The sequence below is a fragment of the Cygnus atratus genome, chromosome 4, assembly GCF_013377495.2.
Source record: "Cygnus atratus isolate AKBS03 ecotype Queensland, Australia chromosome 4, CAtr_DNAZoo_HiC_assembly, whole genome shotgun sequence".
Taxonomy (NCBI): Eukaryota; Metazoa; Chordata; class Aves; order Anseriformes; family Anatidae; genus Cygnus; species Cygnus atratus.
This window is the reverse complement of record NC_066365.1, coordinates 5,079,829-5,103,056: the sequence shown is the minus strand read 5'-3', so window position 1 is coordinate 5,103,056 and position 23,228 is coordinate 5,079,829. Positions and strand designations below refer to the sequence as shown.

Here is a 23,228-nt window from a genome sequence, read left to right as displayed (position 1 = left end):
CAGTGCTATGCGATCTATAGCACTAAGGGGACCAATGACAAGTTTCTGACAATCATCAGTCACCATTTTTCCTCTAATTACAACAAACCAAAACTATCAGGAGAGAAAGGTGCAAACTTAAAATGCCTTCACAGTCCATGGCCTCTCTTAAAATAAATGTGCAACATAAAGTACCACATTGTACATTCCAAAAATAACCTCCTTGCCCTTCTATTTCTGCCCTGCCTCAGGCTATTGACAAGAAGCCTCATAAACCACCACTCAACAGCAGCATCTGGCAATTTTTAAAGTTCAGTAATAAAAACAAGAAAGGGTTGATCAATTTACTTGACACTTAAAAATAAATCTAATCCAGCCAGGGATTAACAACAGGATTTTTACACCAAATAACTTTGCCAGCAAAAGCTATACAGGAATAAAGACTGACAATCAGATTTCTAATGAACTCCTGGTCCTACTTCCTGTTATAGAGAAAATACCTTATCTAAATAACAGTGTTTTCCTTGAGTGTTGTGGAATAAAAAAGGGTTTCTCTGACCACAGAATCACAGAATTGATTAGTGGTTGCTTTAGGGACCCCAGGTTCTGACCACATGCAAACTATTTTAGGGTGTTTTTTAGGCACAAGTTTTCCCAAAAACCTCTAAGCCTCATTAGCTAAGCATGAAACATGGTACTCACAGAAGTTGCAAGCCCCACAGGTCATGCCAACAAATCTTAAAAACTTATGTGAGGCCCCCGGTACTTCTTTTTTTCATGCTGGTTACAAACTGGTAAGCTCCTGAGAACTAAATGTGGTGCCTCGTAGGAGCTGTCAGTCTCCGGCAAACTTCAGATGCAATACAGGTCTCACTACACCTAGAAGTGCACATTATTCAGTTAGTTTTGCCCTTTTAGTAAAGGTAAAGGCACTTCTTAAATAGAAGTGCTTATGTAAAACAGAATTAAAGCTGGGGATATATTGTTCTTTAAAATGCAAATCCTTGAAATGCCAAAAAAAAATGGAAATTTGTAGTTAACCTCCTCATCTCTGATCCAGTACCTTCACTGTTACTCGTTTCAAACCCTTTATGCCAACTATTTTGGCTACAAAGACAAGATGACTCTGCCCCAGCATCTTCCTTCCACACCGGTCAGCAGACTACCTTCCTTCAGTGCCTTCAAGGTTGAAGAGCAAAATATCTGAAAGCAGACCTGCTCCCGTGGAACTGGTATGTGTGGGAACAGATTAGCTTGACATTGGAGCCTCAGTTTGAAGACGCAGGTTTCTGCTGAACTTCCTGAACTGCAGGCATAAAGTATTTCCAAAGAGATGAAGAGTAAATTTCTGCTCAAATTGCTTGGTGCAGTGGGTCTGGCTGGGATGGAGTTAATTTTCTTCATAAAGGCTCGTATGATCCTGTTTTAGATTTGTGACTGAAACAATGCTGATAACACACCCAAGCTTTAGCTGTTGCTGCAGGGCCTTCCCTGCTTCTCCCTCTGCCCTTCAATGAACAGACTTGGGGCGCACAGAGGAGGTTGGGAGGGGACACAAGCAGGCAGATCACCTGAACTAACCAAAGAGATATTCAAGGCCAAATAATGTCATGACATCTTCTGCTTGGGAACTGGCTGGGCATTGGTCTACCCATGGGAAGTGGTGAGTGACTGCTTTGTATCAATTCTTTTGTTTTCCTTCTTTTTTTCTTCACTTCTTTGCTTGTTAAGCAATGCGTATTGTGACCCCAAGTTTTCTTGCTTTTCCTCTTCTTTTCCTCTTCCCCTCTCCCTCCTCTGGTGCTGGGGGGCCATTGGTAGAAGTGAGCAAGTGGCTGTGTAGTGCTTAGCTGCCTACTGGGGTTAACCCACAACACTTGGATATCTTGATCTACATGCCAAGACATTTCAGAGCCAATAAGAAAAAGCATGCCAGAGTTCAACTGAAATGAAACCCGGCTACATTACTTGTGTAGCTTTTGCCTTTCTCTCTGGCTCTCTTTGCTGCTGATTGCTACCATTTGTTTGCAGTTGCCTTGGGCAGTGGTCCATCCAGTTCAAAATTAAATCTAGCAGTGGCCAAAAAACTTAGGAGACTTCTTCTGTACTGGGGTCCCCAGCCTGTTTTGAGAGATCCAATAGGCTCAGATTAGCATCTGTGCTTTTTACTGCTATCCAAACCAGAACAAACCTCTGAATATTTTGAGATTCACACATCACCACTATACTATTATTTCCTAGACACTCAGCGTTGCCAGTATAAATTAAACAAGCTTTGTAACCTACAGTTATGGCTACCCATGAAATACAACATGAAGTGCAATGCAGAGAGCACAGCTGCACTCACTTTAGTTGCACAGGTCTACACAGTTTTGACAGACTTGATGAACTCTAATTACATTGAAATACCCTTCTGTCTTTCATGGTCAGAAATCTTCCCCTCATGTGCATTTGTCTCTGTAACACTCTGCACCTAGGGGACGCAAGGAGGATGACAGCCTCACCTTTTAACTCTCTGTCTGTCCCAAGGGCTGAACAACGGCTCATATCACATTGCACGAGGCAGTTTTATGGAGACAGGGTGACCCCTTGGCCCAGTAGTAACATACCATTTACCTCAGGTTTCTCAGCTATAAACTTTGAATGCCAAAAAAAAAAAAATTCATTTTCCATTATTTTCCCACACTGAGAACACCCTGGTTGACATGTGGGATGCGATACTGCATGGCTTCAGCAAGGAATGTTAACGCACAAACACAAAGTAGAATGTGATGAGTAAGACATGGATCTCAGGGAAGCCTGATTTGGCAGGGGGAAAGCACAAATGAATAGCCACCAAGTTACTCTTGCCTCAAAACCAGAACAAGACCCCAGAAGGGAGTACAGATGTTAATCAACTCACTAACCCCATCCTGCAGTCTTCCATGTCCTACCAGCTAGAAGACAAAAGGGTTTCAGCTCGAAAGCCCATCCACATCAGAACATTTTGGCTTAAAGCATGGCAGTCTGGTCATCACCCAAATGCACTTAAATTGTCCTTCCACCAACTTCTCTCTTGTATACGGGGTCAAGGTTCACCTGGCACCAGCAGAGGTGATAGGTTGTCCTGTTCCCTGCTTTGACGGAGAAGACCCTGGAGCGATGCAGCTACCAAGACTGGGAGCCATGCACGTGCATTTGGGTTGGAGGCCACTCGTAAGCTTGTCCTCACAGTACAGGCAGATAGAAAACAGCTAATACATGACATGGACTGAAGAACACTTTAGAAGTAAACCAGCAGTTTAAAAGGGATGGTAGGGATGGTCTCTTGGGATCAGGGCTTTTTTTTGGATGTGTTTGCTTTTTTATAAATGGCACTTCATATATGGAAAGCAATAAATTCCTACTCCTGTATTAAGTTAAATGGTCTAGGTCTGTTGACTTCAAAACAGCAGAGTCAGTTTACACTGACCAAGAATTACATAAATCTGTTTTGATTAAAACCATAATAGTTTGAGATACAGACTTCCTCCTTTTTCCTCTGATATTGTTCTAATTGCTCACCACTTGCACTTAAAGTGTTACCGACCAGAGGTTTGTTACTCTCTTTCAGTTTCCAACCAACATGATAAAAACGACTGGAGCTTAGGAAAGTATTTTTACAGTAAGTAAATGCAATAGGCTCTGAAAGGCTCTAAAAAAAAGCCTTTATAAAAGTGAGGTAGATATTTCTTTATCATTGAAGTACTCATGGCTCAGAAGTTCACATATATTTTTATGCTTATTGGATCAGACATTGAGGCTTTTGGTAAAGAAAGTGGAAGGAGATTGTGGGAAAGAATGTCATAACTGCAGGTGCAACAACACATTTTACCTTCCCTAAAGTTGGTGATTATGATCGGTTTGACTCTGAGGTGTTGAATGTACCGTAAAAGTGGACTGAAAGCAAATGAGACTGGTTTAGACCTTAAAATAAATAAATAAAATTTAGGAAGGCCATAAAAAATAAACAATTACATATTTAACCTTATTGTGAAAGGAATGTAATACAACTATTGCTATCCCACAATAACTTTATGCAGATTTTACAAACACTTCCTTTCCAAGTCATCAACTTGCATTAAGTCTTCAGTAAAATTAAAAACACAGTGAATAAAGACAAATATTTGGAGGTGTTTGCATATTACATGGAGCTACCCATTATCAGCTTCTGAGAAAATAGAATTTCTAGCTGGATTTCATCCTGTGAAAGCAAAATTCAATGATATTTAGGCTTAGCATAATTTTTCTCAGTTTCTCAGATAAGCAATGATAATAATATTAAAGCTTACTTTTATTTTCTTTTTCTCCTCCAAAAGAAGTGAAAGCACTACATTAGTCTCCCCTGAACTCTGTGGCTGGTGAAAAACCCTGAGATGTCTCTAAAACTTCATTTCTAACAATTGGTGTATCAATAGTACTTTTGTGATTGTAATAAATTACTTTGCCTGAAACAGCTTTAATAAGAATGGACATCCTTCCAATTTTATTGTGGTTTGTATAGGGAAAAAAACTCCCTCATTCTATACAATTTTATTTTATTTTATTTTTTTTTAAATAATGAAGAAACACAATCTTCACAAGACGGAAGTCTTAGGAGAATGTCCAAGTAAAACTGGGAACATATATATTTTTCAGGGGTATTTATAGATACAAATTAATCTGCACCACGTGAGTTAGCAGTACATTCTGCATGATCTGTGTCTAATTTAAAATATAAAATCACAAGTACTCCAACTCAGATATTTACCATAGCATTGAATGCAGTGTCCTGCTCAGCTAGTCAGAAACAAAAAAGAAGCAAATAACAGTGACTTACTAATTATTTCTAGGATATCACTGGTAGCAGGCTTTAAAAAAAGACACAATCAAATTCATTCCTGTTTTAGAAGGTTGTTGTTCATCTTGAATCTCCTTCACCAAAAGATTTTTCAGCCTTCCCATTTCTGGAAGAAATACTCATTAGCATCAATAGCTTTTTCCAAATGAGCACATACATTAAAAAAAAAAATCTAAGAAATATACTTTCACTTCACAGAATGCAGGAAAAAGAGATGAACTGGGTGACAGAGCAGTGGAACAGTTTGCCCAGAGAGGTTGTGGAGTCTCCTTCTCTGGCGATATTCAAAACCCGCCCGGATGCCATCCAGTGCAATGTGATCTAGGTGATCCTGCAAGGCAGGGAGTTGGACTGGATGATTTCAGAGGTCCCTTCCAATCTTGCCCATTCTGTGATTCTGTGAAATGTTTTCAATTTTCATGTCTTCAGAATGCAAGCAGTCTGTAAGGGACATGAAGCAGGCTTGACTGTCTGAAAATGGGAAGATAATTCAGATTTTTCTATATGTCTCACACTGGAAATTTGCAGAATCTTAAGGCATCCAAAACAACTAGTCACTTTGGAAAATCAAAATCTTTCACATCGAGTCCCTCCAGAATAAAAAGAGTAACAGACAGTACAAATGCAATTAAACTGAGACATCATGGTTGTCCTTTTCAAGGTGCAACCATACCATCCCAGTTCTTTAGAGGGATTTTTATTTATTTATTTATTTATTTTTAAATAAGGAAGGGTGCAATGAATTTTTTTCATGATTGGGTTACAACAACCTGACAAACACTGCACGGTGGCTGCCTAAACAGGTGTTTATCTACATTATAATGATATAGAAAAATACATTGTCCCTCTATGTTCTAGGAGACATAGCAGACTCACCCACAGGAAGAAAATAAAAGTAATTTTTTGGCCTTTGAATCTTTTTGGATGTTTACTTAACACTGATTCTACTATTTAGCTATATACATATATCTGTTTTATTTTTGCCAGAACATTTAAAAAACAGATGGCCATAAAGAATGCTACACCCTGTTTAACCATTATATTTCAAAAATAAACTACAACGTTTAGAGGAACAGCAACAAAGTCAATGCTTATTTAATAGTTTCATTTGGCATTTGAAGTAATAAAAGTCATGGTGATGTCTCTAGTAACATACTGGCTAAACTAAATATCAAGCAACAAAAAAATGCCTGAACAGAGGCACGTGTTTGGTCCTACCATTCACTGTTGGAAAGCTGTTTCATTGCTGGGGAAATGGCTCCCAGGATCTTCTTGTCTTTTATTTAAAATAAGGGACCTACACTATGGAGTTCATCTTCTCTGCTAGAGCCACTCCTTTTTGTGCAAATAAACATCAATTTATCAAACCAACTCTGCAGCCAAGAGTTATAAAGGAACCTTTGGGAATTCCAAACTGCAAAGTACATCATCCCTCTATTGCAGAAGGTGGTGTATTTGTCTATTCTCTATCATGACACTCTTTTAGAGTCTTTTTTTTAGTCCTCATCCCTTCGGTCTTCGCCCAATGCTGAATGAACAAAAGTTTCAAAATCTCAAAATTTTATGCCAAACAGAATTCTAGCCAGATCTAATGAATCCACATCTGGAGAAGATAATTAAATTATGTGACTATTAAATTAAAGCAGAAGATACAGCAGAACGGAAGCCTGTGGTACATGATGGTTCACTTGGTAGCTGCACCAGAAAGCTGCTGGTGAGGAAGGAGGGACAGGCTGTTGAAGTTCTGCCAGAGGTACCAGTTTTGAAAGGCTCTGAATGACTGATCTTGTCTATGTCTGGCCTCAAATGTGGAAATGTGAACCTGAATAAGTGAGCAGGCTCACAGGCTAAATTGGCATTGATTTCAGCCAGGATCTAGGTGCAAATTTTTACCCTCAAACCTTATCTTTTTATGGGATCTGCTGTCATTAATTTCCTTTTTTTTTTTTTTTTTCTTTTTTTTGCCACTTCAGGACAGTTACATTTATTTTCAGATTTTGCACATTTTCATCTTTCTTCAACTCTCTCTCTTACAGTTATATCCTTTCTTGCCATGTTACTCCCGTCTTCCCGAGCTACACATTACATCTGCTACATTGAACTTAACCTAAGAACATTTTATTTTAAGCACCTTCCTCCAGTCCAAACCTCAGCAAACAAGAATCTGAGCACAGACACACAAGATCTGAGTGCAGTGATCCTAAGGAATAGTTTTCTGGAATTGCAAGGCCAAACAATAAAGAGGAAGAAAGCAATACAATGAGATGATAAGGGAGTAAGATCTAGCAGGAGAAAAAGAAAATGAAACAAATCTACTAGTATCTGATCTTATCTTCAGTGATATATTGGACAAAATTGCCAAGGGTGACAGTTTAGTGAACATGAAGTAGTTTTTCACACATTTCTGAGCAGTTGAAAACTTATTTAGTTAAACATTTTGTTGAGTCCTCAGTTAAACCTCACGTTCATATTTTAGCATTTAACTTGGAAATATATATAATTTAGGATGGAATAAACCAAGCAATTTAATATGCAGAAAATCGAAGTAATAGGTCTTAAGACTATCTACTCATATTTCCCAGCATTTTGCGATAGATACTTACAAAGTCATAAAAACATCAAAACAGAAATTTAGAAGCAAGAACAGAAAACTGAAACATCTTCATGCGAGATTCAAAAACTGAAGTCAAACAGAAGGCAACTACAGTTGAATATTTTCTAGCAAAAGAATATTGCTTGTTAAACTATTGGACCATTGTAACCAAGGTTTCTGGAAGCAAAATTGTAAGGTTAATCTGTAAAGGATATTTTTTGCCATAGCTGAAGAACAAAAGAAAATAGTGCAGTTTTTCCAAGATGGATATAAAGAAATTATCAGCGATTTAGATTGCTGTGTTTCTATCAGCCAGTGCTTCAGAAAGCAAGGAAAATGTGAAGCAACCATTAAGTACTAAAACGAAAAGAGATTTCTTACAAGAGTCCTTTGATAGATGCTGAGATAATATATTTTTTAATTAATCTTGAAACATTTGTAAATGGAAAAAGGAAAAAGAAAAAAAAAAAGAAGAGAGAAAAGAGAAGAGAGAAAAGAGAAGAGAGAGAAGAGAGAGAAGAGAGAGAAGAGAGAGAAGAGAGAGAAGAGAGAGAAGAGAGAGAAGAGAGAGAAGAGAGAGAAGAGAGAGAAGAGAGAGAAGAGAGAGAAGAGAGAGAAGAGAGAGAAGAGAGAGAAGAGAGAGAAGAGAGAGAAGAGAGAGAAGAGAGAGAAGAGAGAGAAGAGAGAGAAGAGAGAGAAGAGAGAGAAGAGAGAGAAGAGAGAGAAGAGAGAGAAGAGAGAGAAAAAGAAAAAAACATCATTCTCTGTTGAGTGTACCAAATACAACAAGGTATCATCAGGCCAGAAGCTTGACAACACTCCTGGACACAATAAAGAAGAATTTTATGTGGATTTAACTTAATACAGAGCTAAAGAGTAGTCTGCTGTCTTTCCTAATTTCCAGATGCACACACATTTCGCAATGTCTCTCAGACTCCTCAACAGTGCATTTAAGCCCTTTGACAATGCACTTAATTTCCTCTGTCTTTGCAGACTCAGTCATTAGACTCCTGTGTACAGTTGATAACTACTGAAACTAATAATTTATGAACATAAATGCCAGTTGATACTGTTCTATAAAAGAATAGTCTTATCAAAGACACCTGACTTCATTCACAAGGGTTTTTAGAGAGAAAGTAACTGTGCAGATGTAACAGATACAGACTTTTACAAGACCTCTGACTTCATTCCATATCACATTCAGTTTAAATCATGAACACCATGATATACCATTTTCTATACCATCCAGAAGTCATTAATGATAATTACAGTAGATATAGTGAAATACTGATATAACAAGGAAGACAGGTTTGTAAAATAAACTGATCTGAGTTTCCTAGCTGTCTACAGGTTTTCAGACAGTATTCATTTCAATTCTGTGAAATACAAAGCAAAGTATTTGGGAACACAACATGGAGGCCACACCTACAAAATGAGTGCCAACAACGAGGAGCCAGAGCAACCAACAACAAACAACTTCCCAGGGATATGTTGTGACTTAAGACACTGCCATGCCTTTCAAATACAAAACAAGAGAACGATGAGTGGGAGAAAAGAAAGGATCTCATCTTTGTATTTAACAAAGCACAAGGGAACACATCATCCAGTTCTGGCATCTGTGTTTTCTTTATTTTTTTTTCAAAATTTTTCAAAATTGTGCAACTGAAAGCAATATTTTTTCTTCCTTGTCAAAAATCAAATGCAGCTAAAGAGATATATCACAATTTATGCCCAATTGTAGTGCATCGTACAGTATTTCTAGCCACTGTCCCCCGAGATATCACTCCATCCCACTTTAAGCTCTTTTCAATCTAAGTTTGAAAGCTGCTATGTGAATGACTCACTGACCTTCAATCCTCCCCATCTTTGTTCCTGATGTTTATGTTTTATCTCATGTTTAATCGTTGCAAAACAGTAAGGGATTATACAGGGGACAGCTCGCATACACAGGTATATAGGCATACAACTACATATACTCACGACGTAACACAAAGTGCCAGAAGACAAAGTTCAAGAAATGTCCATCAAGTTTGATCAGGAAAGAAAAAAGCTCTTTGTACAAATCCATGTTAAGGCACTTAATTAAAAGGCTCTATTTTCAAATCCACTGGGTAAAGTTAAATTAAAATTAAACCTCTGAATTAGACGCCTGAATCTTATCACAGAGACCCTGATTATTATCCAAGGCAATAAAATTATTAAACTTTCTGACCTACTTTATGAAAAGAAAATACAATTTGTCACTATAAACTTCATAAACAGCATTACCAACAACTGCTTCAACTCATTCACTACACAAGTGTGGGTTTCCAGACCTGTTTTTCTTCTCTACACATAGAACAACTAATTCCTTAGTCACTAACTAATCTAAACTTGAATTAGACTAAAACCTTACTAATAGAAGAGCAAGAAGTAAGACCTGCTGAAAAAGATAAAATGTATAATGTTATTGGTCACATTTGAGAAATGGCCACTGCCTCTGCAAACTTCTCTACCTGAACTACATCTGCTGAACATGGCTGTTGAAATATGGGTTGCAAGGGAACAGAGACCAAGATGAAATAAAGGATGCTTCTGTCAAACAAACCACCTAAAAATTCTCTCACATTCTCCTGTAGTTTGAAGGTTCGCACTTTTTCTACAAGCAGATATCAGCGAGCTCTTCTCAAAGGTAAGATCTTCCTGAGAAACACTCATGACAGAGATAACGACTAAGAGGTATGACATAACTGCCACACATAGAATAGCTCTTCTGCTATCCACCAGCTGCTTCTATTTTCATAATCTAGAATCTGAAACAAGATAATAATTCACAATGATTACTTCTCATCCATCCTGCCAACAGTGGCTGCAATGAAAGGGAAGGGGACCAATCGCATTACTTCCAACCTCTGTGCAAAAGACTAATGTAGACAAAGAAGAAAAAACAATTACACTACTCTGAAAAATGTTGCTTTGTAATTTTCTACAAAGGCAAATAAGAGAGAAATAAATGCATATGCTAGCTACACAACACATGATCTCCTTTGCGGTGTATTACAGAAAACACGCCCCAGCGGCATACTGTTTGGACATATGGGTCACATTGATTTTTTGGCTGCTTATCATCAAATGCCAAATACGGGCATGCACAATAACATTTGCCTCTTTTATTCTTCATCTAATGAAAAACATTTCCTATAGGTATTTAAAACATAAGAATCTTAAGGAACACAAAAGCATTTTCTTTAATAAAACCATTTTTTTCCCTAAAAGATTTGACTTCTGACAAGAAGAGAGCAAAAGAAATAAGACCAGAAGCATCCATTCTGGTTAAAGATGTACCAACTAAAGAATGCTCTAATCAAGCAATGATAAAATGTCTGGGGGTTTTCTGGATTAATTTTTAGTCTCTAGAGGACTGATTTTCCAAAGTAAAATGGAAAAGGTTAGCAGGTCATGGATCATATGGACTGTTTGGCATAATTCTTTTACAATCTGTGGCACAACTTCTGTTAGGATTTACCATTATATCAGTGCATTCAATCAGTTCTACTGGCAGTCCTACTTATTTTTCAGCTTTTCTGATATTCTTCACATTGAAGCCTGTTAAATTTCAATTTCATACTCTGTGAACAGAAATATGTTAGTGTAATTTAGGTGGTCTTTCAAAGGATACAACCAGTGCTTTCAGTGTGTAAGACAGATTATAAAGATAATCAAATGAAATGGAAATAACATTGTTACTTGTGGTTTTCCTGCCTGAATGAAGAGAAGAAAGCAGGAGTGACTGCAGTCCAGCTCTTCATTTCATATATGTTTCTTATTGTCAGCTCAGCTTCTGACACTTAAACCATATTATTCTTTTTACCATGCCTTCATATACAAAACAGGCAGTTCATGACAGTTTTCTACGTATTATATTTACCAATATGGGTTCAGTAAATTTATTGCAATAAATGAGATACAAACAAGGATAATATCGCTATCATTGTGCAGAACTTCATAACGAAATGGTAACAATATATAAGACTTGCTTCTTGAAGTACGAGCCTTGAGCCCTCAAGCTAAAGGCTAAAGCCCTGGCAGCTTGTGATAGCTATGCAGTTGTAACCAAACCCAGTCATAGTTTCCTAGAATTTCAATCTCAAATCTCAGTAATGTTGTGCTTTTATGGACATAATAAAAGAGATTTAGTTATCCAAAAAAAAAAAAAAGAGGAAGCTTTTCTTTGTTTAACAAACCTAATCTTCCAAACCTTTCTCAGGGCATTTAATAGGGGCCCAAGCAATTAAGTTTGGATCTTGAGTGCAGGAAGATCCTCTATTTTTGTTTAGAATCATTTGCGTTTTCTTTCCAACTGACCTTAGTCAAATTAAAATGACAAATTTTTATCCTTCAGATACCATCTGAGTTTTCTAAGGATCTTTGGAAGGCTAGACTCTTACATTAATAGGACATACCTGGCTGGACATGAAAGCAGGGGGAAAATAAGTCAGCAAAAACAGTATTGCAGATTTGCATTAAGGACATTTATATCTGCCGTCTTCATGTGGTTTCCATTCAGCCCTTAAAATGTAATTCTGTATGGAAAAAAAAAAAAAAAAGTTGTGTTAAAAAGTTCTGCTGTTGCTAAACTAGGTCTCATTTGCATCTGCTGACAAAAGGTTTTATTAGCATAACAGTGGAAAGCCAATAAACCCAATAGCAGCAAAAGAGCAAACTGTCCTGACAACTTTATTTTTGTTAATGACAAACAGAAAGAACTGCACAATCATTGTCAAACAAACTCTGGGGCTGATCCAACACAGTCTGATGTCTACTTTTCAGTTTTTGACCTCAGGAAGATCATTACTGGGTTCTGAGTTTGTAGCACTGGCACGTAATACAATTCCAAAATACACTACCAGGTTAGTTGCCACCAACCTACATATAGTAAACCCATTTTTGTACTTAATTCTGTACTCCGTTTGTCTTCAAATTATTCTTTTATTTTTCCCATTTTTTTTTCAAAATACTTAAAAACATTGCAATGAAATTCATAATCATTCCCAGTTCCCTTTTTGCTTTGCTTCAAATATATATGCTTCCTGAAATATTCTTAGAGGACAACCTGACTAGACAGACATTACAAAAGCTTGGTATTATACATGAAGTTTTCATGTAAGTTTTTTCAAAAACTCTGGGAGAAATGTCATCCAATGCTCATTCTCTCTCACTCTTCTCTTCAAGAAAAGTGTCACTTTTTTCACTATGGAAGATTCTATATCCTCATTTCTATTTTCTTGCTTGCTTTTACCTCTTTGTTTCATGTGAACTTTAATGCAGACTAAGAAAAGTGTAGTCTTTGGAAATTTGCCAATACTATCCTTTAAACTTCTCTTCCTCCTTCGTACAGATATGCAGATATAGGAAATTTATGACTGGTAGAAAGTAAGAGCAGACCAGGTCACATCAACAGACCCTTGAGGCCAGTATCCTTTCTCCAAAAGCGGTCAAATGCATGTTAATCTCAGGCAGATAACAGCCAACCTGTATGACATCCTAATCAAGTCTCTACCGCTGTAAACAGAATTCCTCAAGGAACCAGAAGAACAAAACAAAAGAAAAAAAAATCCACAACTACAGAAAGTATCACAGTGGATAAGAATGTTTTATACCCCAATTTTATATTTAATAATCTACTTGTCTTTTTACTTGCTAACAACAATAAAGAAAAACATTGAAGACTATATTAATCTGGGTCATGTTCTGAACCCCACTAACAATAGAAAAATCACTTTTAAAATTCCTAACAAAGTTGTAAATTACAAAATAAAATACGGAGGGGTGGAGGAGTGTGGAACAGTACAGTTGGAGAAAATGTAATTCATAACACCAATAGTCAACTGGAAGAAGAATGTATTGTCAAAAAGAGTTGATGTTATTACATATCTATATTGCAACAGTGCCTGGAAGACCTGCTTGAGATCATGGCCCTACTGCATTAGGCAGTGCATAGAACACAACAAAATAAATTTAAAATGAACAAACAAATATCAACAACAACAGTAAAAAAACAGCTAGAGTCCAGTCCCCAAAGGCTTCCCTGACAACAAATCAGAAAAACATGACTTAAAGTTACATCATGTCATAGACCAACGAGGTGGTCCTCTGCTGTTAATTACATAGAAAGTCACAGCTGTTAACAATGCCCTCTTATTCCATGTCCTCCACAGTTATAAGTTGACAATAATATCATGAAATGAGAAAGAAATTCAAATTTGAGAATGAACAATAACTTGGGGAGAATTTACATCGAAAAATTGAGAGTGCTAAATATTAAAGGCATTTTAATATTTAATTAAAACAAATGCAAAGGTCTTTTCAAACATGCACAGTTAAAACTTGGGAATTTGGGAAATTTGAACTGAAAATATCAGAGGTACTTTTGAAAGGTAGCAAATAAAAAATTAAGTATAATTAACATGAATAAAATGTTATCCTCAAGTGCAAAACTCTATGGTATTAACATACCAATGTACACTATTAATGTAGCAATTAGGTTGTTTTCTTCTTGCATAACAAGATCAAATACTTCATATCCAAGAATAGGAAATTATAACTGCTTCACCAAATATGTAGCATTTCCTCATATAACTTAATCACCGTAGGAAAAAAAAATCCTCAAATTGTTATAGAAATTGCCTCAATCTCAACTTACATGAATCAGAAATGAGGTTATGTTAATATAAGGTTGAATTTTTAAATGCATAATACAGATCCTTAAGAGTATATTTATGTGTATGAAAGCAGATAGCCAGAAACTTTGCTGATTAAGTTTAGGCAAATGACCTAAAGTTGTTTACACCTCCAGTAGTTTTGACTCCCTTTGCAAAGAGGTATTTTGGTTTTGGAGCTTTGCTGGTCATTTAGAAATAAGTTTAAAGGGAAATGTTTTGTATGTTACTGCTGTGGTAGTTTTCAGCCCTTTTAAGCCAAGCCCTATTTTTTTCCGCCAAAATGTGCAATTACTTGATAACTACTGGAATCTGACAAACTTGTATCCTCAGTACTGACTTCCCAAGTGGCTATCACAAATAGACACTGGAGGGTAATTAAACTGACAAGACTGCAGCAAGTGGGAAGCTTGCTTATCTTGTACTTGTCAGCATGTATATAACACAGCTTTCCTCTCTGCCAGGAGCCCCCAGAGCTCTGCAAAATTGGAACCTCCTGCTTCAGCTAGTTGTCTGGCAATTTGTTCTTGTTCTATAGCTAAGCACTGGGTTTCTGACTGGAGATTATTTTAGATTATTACATATATTTAAAAGAAAAAAAAAAACACAAACCGTTGACATTAATTCTTTTAAACATACAATTTTAGTGCGATGCTGGCTAGTTGAGAGTCTTTTACGCAGGTCCATTCCAACAAAAAGACTGCTATTCCTCCAATATTTTCTATCTGTTCTGGATGAAAAAATATTTAATTTTCCAAATCTCCAAGGATACAAAAACACCCCAGTAAGGTACATCCACTCCTATAATCTTTCCCCAAAAGTATGAATGATCCAAAAGAAGCTGCTGTGCTGCTATTAAAACGAAAATCTTGTAGTTGGACCAACTGTAAAGTTAACAAAGATTGGGGGGAGAGATTTTTAAATAAATGTTGAGTTTGATCAGAAAGATGTCACATCTTCTGGCCTTCACTCAGGTAAAGTTACTAGAGACTCCAGTGGAAGTTTTGACTGAGAAAGGAGTTCAGTATCAGGTTTGTTACTGGTCTTAGGATCCATATCAAGTTAAAATGAGTGGGGATTATCTGCCTTATCTCAAACGCTGACAACACTCTGGCTTTCCGGGGCTACAAGTCATCAACTTTCTGAACAGTTTTTTGATAACTGATGAACCTTCTGATTCTTGAACAACATCTATTTTTCACATCTTTTTAATAGTACAAATAAACACCACCTAAGGACCAGTTGTGGTAAATACATAGGACATTCACACACATCGACAAAAACCATTCAGGCACTTGGTACAAACTATTCAGAAGGGTTAAATGCACATTGTCCAGCAAATGGGAGTTACTACTTTATCATTATATATGGTATCAGTTACCTAAAGTCTTGTGCAACTATAACTTGCACAATAACTTTATGAACTATATGTGACTCACTAAATTCTATCTCTTTATTCAATTAGTATTCCCCCATATTACTTGTAAAGTAATACAATACTCAGTGCAACTGATGAGGACAATGTCTTGCTGTCAGTGGAAAAATAATTATAGATGTGGTTTGGGGTAAGTAGGTTTCCTGGCAAAATACAGAAGCAAATGGTTTGGTCTCCATGAGTCACTGTGGAACAAGTAGGACATTTTGCCAAAATAGCTTAATAACGTAATTTATACCTATTTATCAGCTCTAATCCAAAAAGCTTGTTTACAGCAATCTGTACCTCACTATTCAGGAAACTGTTTAATTTTTTTCACTTCCCCTCTGTCTTCAGCTTTCTTGCTCTAAGTTATATTGAAAAGTTTATCAGCACAACTTCTACATTTAAATCCTCCTGCAGCAGTAGCATGTTTTCTGTCTCAGTAAAATGGTGCCTAAAATTGTTTGCAACAGCATTCACAACGTGTTTTCAATGATTTCTCACTTAATGCCAGAATAACTGATAGCTGAAGTGCTGTATTCTCAGTCTTCATGTGTAACACCAATTTAGTTTTGCCTTACTTTAAGGACACCAAATGCTGAACAGGTGTTTTTCCAAGACATAATTCAATTTACACTATGGCTCACCTGGCCAAAATTCAAGCAGGAAGGTAAGAGACATGATATATCAGAATAGCCAAAATGAGGAAGCAACAGCCAAACCAAGTGAGAATAAAATTATTCTGTGAATTCACTTAATGCATCTCCAAGTTTTCAAGTATGGCCCCCAAAGCCCCATTAAAGACATCTTTTTTTTTATTTTTTTTTTTTAAGAAAATGGATCAATCACCAGATATATGCTAAAACAATCCCTCAGGAAGGGATGAGATCATACTTGGACTTCATGCTTCTGCAACATACTTATCTGAAAATGAACAAGCAGGTTTACCTTTTCTAAAAAGATCTCACTTTTCTGGAAAAAAGAAATAGATCTATGGCATTTTACATTCCCATTCCTGGGGTGATTGTTTCTAGTTCATTTTGTCACTTTTAGCAGTTGGAATCTGTATAATATGAGTGCTGTCAAGACAGTAAATTCTTCTTTGACAAAAATCTGACACCAAAGTCTGCCTTTAGTTTTAGAATTCCCAGTCTGTGCACTGAGATGCAAGTCTATGCTTTTCATAACAAATATAGAGAATCTTGAAAAGGTAAATTCGACTGTATTAAGCACTACCACAATAAGTGTTAGATCTGATTAATCTATTCACATTTTTATTATGTTCTTACCCCGTGACTGAAGCGTGACTCAGCCAAACTGTTCCTGTTTCAAGAGAAGCCTTCTTAAGCAAAATTCAACCTTAAGTTCTCCAGTTAAGAAAGAATTATACTCACCATAACCAAAATGAATCAAAAAGCACTACTATTGGTGAACTTTGTCGTTTGCCTGAAAGGTGAGACATTGGTAGGAGATGCTTTTTTGTAAGGTAAATGCAGCAGATGAGGTAAAGAAAATTAACAGCTGAGGAGCTAGAAATGAAGGAAATACAAAACTGTCACACAGGCAAAGGCAGATGAGCAACACCTGGAAAAGGTCAAGCCCTGCAATCCTACAATAAAGAATTCTATACCTATTATAATGCTGTGCTTCTACAGTCTCCAACGCATCCATACGCATTATTTATCCCTTTCTGATCAGTCTTAGTCAAAGCAGTCAGAGGGTTTTGATTACCCTTGGAAGTTATCAATTCACCTACATCAACATGCATTTGAAGCATTTATTCAACCATAGATTAATACGTTGTTATAGAACAGTTATTGGTACATATTTTATTACAAAGAAAAAATATAAACCCCATTATAAGAAACAAGAAAACAATATTTACAACACAGGACCAGTTTCATGACTCTGAATCCAACTTCATCCTACTGAATTTAAGGAATTATGAAGTTTTTATTTCCAACTTGCTTAGCTCCTACAAAAAAGGCAAGTGGAACATTTTCATTACTCAGTTTAAGAAAAAAAATAGTATTTCAGAGTCTATGAAATAAACATTGCTCAAATAAGTCAGATAAATTCACATTAAAAAATCAAATTAATACTGTTCACAGCATTTTCTTAATTGTTTTTCTATGTGAATACTTTCCGGGTTCCACCCAACATCAGGATCTGGCAAAGATATTGAAATAAAGCCAGAAAGGACACTTTCATGCTCTTTCCAGTTCCCAATAAGCTTCTGGCATGTAACCCATTCAACCGTCTGTGGGATGCGAAGAAAGTGGCAGTGAAAAGAGCATATGCATGACAGAAGTTAGTCAAAGTCAGCCCAGCGAAGAGACCAGTTCAGACATTCAAAGAAACAGAAATAAGTGGAAAAGAAAAAATGCATCCTCACCCAGAGTAGTCATCCTAGGATGTGATCTTTCTGGTTTTGTCTGTTGTTCTACAACATGAACTGGGGCAAGACTTAAGCCTTCAATTGTTCTGTGCCACAAATGTGTCTCTAAGAGACATTTTGAAGATACATTAGTAAATGCCTATGGATATCTTCAAGAGGTTGATTCTGCATGATGTTGAGTAGCTATCTTTGAGTTCATCAGAAGTCAAAAATAGGCAGTGCTGCTTTGGATTAGATGCTTTTAAGAAATGCAATAAGAAGAGCTGGGAATTTGGTTGAAAACAGGTAGTAGTCTGACATACATGATATATAACAACTCATTAGAGGTTTCTGACTGCTCCAAGGAAAGTTTGTAAATACTTATTTGGAATGGACACATCTGGAAACAATAGAATCATAAAAAAGGGCAAGAGAAAAAAAATGAAATAATAAAATGTTGGGTATAGTTATTCAACACAGTTGGGCTCTAATACAAAATACACTTGATGCTCACTTTCCTGTAAAAATAAGAATATCAGTGAAGGGAGTTACTTCTATTCTTCCCCTCCCTGAATACAATGAATTTATAGTAGGAGACAAGTAGCAGAACATTCACTTCTTTTTGAATTACAGGCACATAAAGTCAACTGTCCAGCAGCCAAAGTAAACCCTCCTCAAATTCAGGTTCCTTCCACTGCCCACAAATCAAGATGGTAGACTCACGTCCTTTCTCTCTTCACGGGAACTGTACAGTGCTGTGCTCTCTTGCAAGCTCTTCTTTACAGAAGAAAAAAAAAAAAAAAAAAAAGCTAAAAGAAATTGGATTTATCCCTAAAACCTCTGACAAGCTATATATATATATATTATTGTTATTATTTTAAACATTTCATTACTACTCCAAGAAATTAGGTAAACACCTTGGAGAGGAGTGTAAAAGATTGTTCTTGGCAGACACAAAGAGAGACTGATGGAAGGCCAGAGGGATTACAAAATGCAGCAGGTCGAACAGTTGCAGCACAAAGCTTCAGAAAGGAGGTGGTCACTGAATTGACAATTAAGCCTTCTTAAAAAGTCCAGCCTACAAAAACAGAGCAGGCAGGAGAACTGGGGGAGGATTTCAAACCTGACATGCCTTTTAATCACTTCTCATTTACTTTAACTGACTTTCTGAGTAATCTAATTTTTATTGTAGTAAAACCTAGCCTTGAGCTTTAAGTCATTTCAGACTTTTCTTTTTTTTTTTATAATAATAGGATGTACAAGGTATGCTAATACTGAGCAATCTTTGGCCTCAAAACCTTTTCCCTTCTCTTAGTTTGCAAGGATACCTTTCTTCCTTAAAGTAAAAGACCACAGTGAGAAAACAATTGAGAAGACAGTATTATTTCTTTAGCTTTTCCCAAAGTTCATTTTTTTCACCACTTGAAGATATAGATTAATGAAGAGATAGTAACTCATATGGAACAGATGTTCTTCTACAGATGAGGAAGGTGATACAATACAAAGATAAATATTTTGTCTTGTCTAATGCAGGTGGTAAGTCATACATTCAGCTTTTTTAGAACAAAGAAAAGAAAGCATTTTTATTCCAAAGCATGTCCTGCAAGAAGTGTCCAGATTTTCTTTCATGGGTCAATTTTAACATTATAACAAGCAATCAATTTTCATTGGAACAATCAGATTTTTTTATTATTATTAAAATATTTTGTTCTTCCCTTTTCTCCTCCACGGTTCATAGAATAATTTAGGTTGGAAGGGACCTCCAGAGTTTACCTGATCCAACCCCCTATTCAAAGCAGCGTACACAGGACCTTGTCCAGTTTTGTTTTGAATACCCCCAAAGAAAGAGGTTCCACCTCTTCTTCTTTGGCCAACTTTTTCCAATATTTGACAACCCTAATTGTGAATATTTTTTTCCTTAAAACTAACAATTTCGCTTGTTGCAACTGGTGTCTGTTGCCTCTTATTTATTGCTATGTACCTCCAAGAAGAGTCTGTCTTTGTCTTTCTTCTCCAAATCCTCTCGTCACATTGCTGAAGTCAGAAACAAGGTCTCCCTTCAGCTTTCTCTTAAAGACTGAAAAAAGCCAGCTCTCTCGGCCTCTCCTTATGCTTTGTGTTCCATTTCTCTGACCATCCTGGTGGCCCCACTCTGGGCTTGCTCGGCTTGCCCCAATATGTTAAGGTAAGGCCACACCGCCCGACACATCTTCTCCCTGTCCATCAGGCACCCCAGGTTCTTTTTGGCATAGTTGCCACTTAACCCTAATTAAACAACAACAACAACAAAAAAAAGTGTTAACGTTTATTTGTAATTTTAAATAGGCTTTCTGGTGAGAGATCCTGGTGTTTTGCTTTACCGAGGTCTTAGAACTCTATTGGTTCTCTTCCTAAAGAGCTTGGATTTTGATGCGGGGGTCTTAAATTGTAAAAAGATGACTGGGTAAAGATTCAGAGACTTACAAACTTCCTTAGAATATACAAACTACAATTTTAGCATTGCTGTGTGTGTTATTGGGCTACGCTACCATAACATTGCAAGACGCATAATGAATCTGCTATTTTTACTTCTCAGACTAATGTCAGATCTTAATAATCTCATTTTTAAGGAAAAATGAATTGATTCAATGTGAGTAATAAATAAAAGCAATAGCTGCATTTGTTTCATTTACAAATAACTTTGGGTTGAAACCAAACTATTTAAACTGTTTTTTTAAAAAGGTCAGCTAACCAGTATTTATTATAGCCAAGGGACCTATTAGCTTACATAATACCAAGACACAGGAGGAATTTAACAGGAAACTCTTTTAAAAGAAAGGCCTTCTGGGGGAAAGGATTCAGTTGCCCTCACCATACAAACTAAAAAAGAAAAAAGAAAAAAGAAGTTTCTATTAGTCATTAGAAGATTTAAGAAGTTTTTGCAATGTATTTTTAAACATTTTAATTATATGAAATTCCTGTATCAGAGAAGACTACATATTTTCAACAACAAGAACAAAAAATCGACAAAAAAAAGTGCTTTTTTAGTAAAACTTATGGACCAAGATGCCTTTCATGTAAATGTCTGACTAGCTCCAACAACAATATTATTTGTCAAGGCTAAACAAATCACCTCCTCAGACCTTGATCTTGGGGTCAATGACAGTGCAGTCGTTGCAAGCACAGAAAGACTGGAAGAATTCAAATAGTCTATAGTTTTGAAGACGGGACACCAAATGTATTCAGCATTGATTTTTCATCACAGGATGTCTTATTAACATTGGATTTTTTTGTAAGCTCTTGACAGACTGCTTCCCAGTTAACTCAAATCACAGAAACACAAAATAGTTTGGGTTGGAAGGGACCTAAAAGACCATCCAGTTCCAACCCCCTGCCATGGCAGGGACACCTCCCACTACACCATGTTGCCCCATCCAACCTGGCCTTAAACGCCTCCAGGGATGGGGCAGCCACAGCTTCTCTGGGCAACCTGTTCCAGTGCCTCACTGCCCTCCTAGTGAAGAATTTCCTCCTAATATCTAATCTAAACCTACCCTCTTTTAGTTTAAAGCCATTACCTCTTGTCCTGTCACTGCACTCCCTGACAAAGAGTCCCTCCCCTGCTTTCTTGTAGGATCCCTTTAGGTTGGCCTACACTGTTCTCATTTCAGCAGGCAATATGCAATGTATGTCAGCAACAGAACAGCCATAGAGATTTCTGTAACTCCTATCACTCTCAACAATTTGATGTAACAATAGCATGCCTTGTACCATAAAATTTTAAAATATCATCTTCAGGTGTCGATTTAAAAGCATGAATAGATATAGTATCCCATATACCCCGGATGGATATCCCAATATATCAAATAATAAAGAAAAGAGGAATATTAAGTTAATGTACTTAAAAATTATACAATAGCTTATTTAATTGCCATATAGATTTTTAACATCATTTTATGTAGAGTTCTTTTATATTTTTATATCTATCCTAATACTCTGTATTTCAAAGATGGCATAGAATATTCTAAATAAGCTCATGTTTTTCAGAATTAGCAGCATGTATGTACAACTGTAGCACTTCTGGGCAAGCATGCAGAACAGGATAGTTAATACTAATTCATGTGTGAGGAGACTACATGTAGGGAATGGTGTGATACGTATATCTCTTTGATGAGAATACCTGTGTGGTTTTACATATATTTCATTTCTGGCCAGCTGATGATCAGCTGCCATTCTTTAAATGTCCACCTTGTGACTGTGAATGCATGGGCTTGTATGCATGAATACAAATACATACAAGAGGCCTGAAACCATCTGAAAAATAATTGTCTTCAAGCTTGGGTGTATTTGGAGTGCAGTGTTTTTTGCCCTTTTTTTTTTCTTTTTTGTGTGTGTGTGTGCACGTGCACACGCTTTGGCCTGTTAGTAGCACCTACGGTGACAATCAAATCCATACTTCAGAACTCTCTCGGGAGTTTGATAAAGGACTCTGACTAAATATCAATTTTTTCAAAGCACAGTCATAGGTCAGCAATGCAAATACTTAAATTCCTTGTAAACAGTGTTTGCAATGCAAGAATGTATTGAACTCTTTGGCTTGATCAAACAGGAAAAGTATCGTGAGCATGCCAAGAACAGGAGATATTTTGCTCCCCACTTTTGTCTATTTTATACTGTTAAAACTCTTGGTGTAACAAGCAATAACATCATATGGGCACAGAAGAGTACGCTTTTTACACATTACAATGCTACCAGAGATAACAAGGTTATTTTGGTAGGGGCTGGTCTATGTGGTTAGAACAAGCCTGCTACTCCAAAAGAACACTCAACTCAGGGTACTTCTTCTGAAAGAAAAGTAACTTACCATGAAGTAGGTGAGTTAAGAACTTGCAAACCAGCAATTTCCAGGGGGCAGCTTGCTTTATGTGTTAACATCCCTGCTTTCCACAACCAGCTTGCGAATCTGCACCATTGACCTCTGTGAGTGAATCATCTTTTTCTCCGGAAAACACTTTGTATACTACAAGTTGTCATGTAGCTGCAGTTCCACTTAAAAACATTAGCACCAATAATATATTAAGAGAGGAAGAGTCACACTGTTTGATATAAAACACTGAATGATTTTTCTTTTTTCTTCCTTTTTTTGTTTTTTTTTTTTTTTTTTTTCCTTTTCTTTCTTTTTACAACCACAATGAGGAATAATTTGCAATTTATGGGCAAGAATTTTCTGAAAATGAGAAGTTCCAACCCTCTCCCCAGCAACAAAAAACATAGCAATCAGGGCTGGCAGCTGGCATGCTAAATTCCAGCTGGGTATAATTAGAAAT

The 23,228-nt window shown here is 36.7% G+C and overlaps 1 protein-coding gene across 2 annotated transcripts in view; it reads right to left on the bottom strand.

Moving 5' to 3' along the window:
• DKK2 (dickkopf WNT signaling pathway inhibitor 2) overlaps positions 1 to 22,909 on the bottom strand; it is a 161,822-nt gene extending 138,913 nt beyond the window's left edge. The window contains exons 1-2 of one of the 2 annotated variants that reach the window (XM_050710674.1): positions 10,037 to 10,193; positions 4,817 to 5,308 (exon numbers count right to left, since the gene is read on the bottom strand). The gene's annotated coding sequence lies outside the window, so the exon portion shown is untranslated. Of the gene's footprint in view, positions 1 to 4,816; positions 5,309 to 10,036; positions 10,194 to 22,765 lie in introns of those variants that run through there. The other variant, XM_050710675.1, reaches the window with a different exon arrangement.
• Between the last annotated feature and the right edge of the window lie 319 nt (positions 22,910 to 23,228).